Source organism: Sinocyclocheilus anshuiensis, unplaced genomic scaffold (assembly GCF_001515605.1).
Source record: "Sinocyclocheilus anshuiensis isolate Anshui unplaced genomic scaffold, SAMN03320099.WGS_v1.1 scaffold687, whole genome shotgun sequence".
Lineage (NCBI taxonomy): Eukaryota > Metazoa > Chordata > Actinopteri > Cypriniformes > Cyprinidae > Sinocyclocheilus > Sinocyclocheilus anshuiensis.
The window spans coordinates 622,574-624,362 of NW_015551096.1; positions in this window are offsets into that span (position 1 = coordinate 622,574).

The window sequence follows — 1,789 nt, forward strand, 5'->3', positions numbered from 1 at the left end:
AAAACATATCTCGAGACTTTATGGCGGGGTTTTTTCCCCATCCCACTGCATCTCGTGTTTTTAAATGAAAAATATACTCTGTGTGATAGGCTTTCGGCCCTTTGTATTAAACTATGCATACATACATGATGCTGTTTTGTTTATAGTTGTTTAAGCAACTTAATTATAATTGGTTTAGAAACATTATTTTAAACATTATGCACTTTTTTCACAGATAGTCATGTTATATTATGCTTTGAATAAACGTGCATTAGTAATATTTTGTTCGATGTGCCCTCTTGTGGTCTCAGGAAACAAGCCAAAAGCTTTTCTTCACCCTAACTGAAATTATGCATTTTAAATTCGAATATAATTCGAATTTTAATAATATTTAAGTACAAAATTCGAATTTAGTTTTTCAGCCATTTTGACAGCCCTACTCTAAAAAAGTACCTGGGACAAATTGTTCTAGGTAATTTCGGTGGAAAAGCGGCTAAATAAAGGGCCAATTTGGCCAAATAAATTTGACAATTTGGTGGTGGGTAGCCTACTTGTCCCCCTAACACTTGTCTTTGGTGGTTACGGCCATTCCCCAAACAAAACAATCAACAAAAACAGAGTAATGTCCATGCCATTATGCGATTTATTTCAGTCTAATGCTTCTAGATTCCGTATATCCAGGTTTGTTTTCCAGTACGTTTTAACAGTAACGCCCATGGCATTTGCAAAGACATTGTCAAACATTTCTAAAAACACTCTCAAAATCCATAAATAACCATAACCATAGATTTAAATAATCTAAGCGACACATTTTTAGTAGTTGTATAGCTTTATAAATGTACTTACGTGGAAAAACTCCTCGGGTGTTACAGGCAACTTCCCTGTCGAACTAACTATCTGTGTTCAAATGGTGCGTTTGACCAGTTCTTCCTGCTCTACCTGCTTTAGTCAGATTTCGTGAAGAACTTTAGAGCTCAAATATTTCATAGAAACAAACATGTTCATTTCCTGAACACAAACTGACACGCACACATACTTGACACACACGTTCCTGTATTAATAACAAACCATCAACTACTCTACCTGTAGTGCAAGGAAATCAAGACAAAACAAAACAACAGGGTAACACATTTACAACCTGTATAGAAAGACTGGATTCAGTAAATGACCATTCGCACATCTATTTACAGATGTAGGATTATGTGTGCTTTGCTTCTTTCGCTTTAATTTCATCATGTCAGAGATGAAGATGACTAGAGATCAGCCCTTAAAATCACCAGACCCCTTCAATAACTGTTAGTTAAGCTGTGATTAATTAGAATGAGAGAAATCAAAATGTAAGAATGAATGCACAGCTTTTATCGCACATCTCTCATGTGTTTGTTTGACACACATGAGAATGAATGTGACTGTTTATTATGTCATGTTTAGTGTGAACATCTCTCTCTAGTGGCGCATGTTATCATCACATTCTCAGCAGAGTGACTACAAAGTAACTCAGATGAATTCGCCCATAGATAAATAAGCGTACTCATATAAAGTGTAATTCTTACAAATAGTCTGATCCATACCAGTGTTATTGTTGTAGGCTATCTTCATAAGTCTAGATTCGTTTACTGTACACACATACCTTCTTGCAGTCCAAATTTAAGAATAAGGTTAAGGTTCAGATGGTTAGGGGTTAGTATTTGTAATAATTAACAGGTTAGACTCCTAATTTAAAGTTAGGAGTCTAAGTTTAAGTTTTGATTTTTATCATAAATAGATCAGCTCTTGTAGTATCTTACACAAAATGTATTTTTCTGATCGG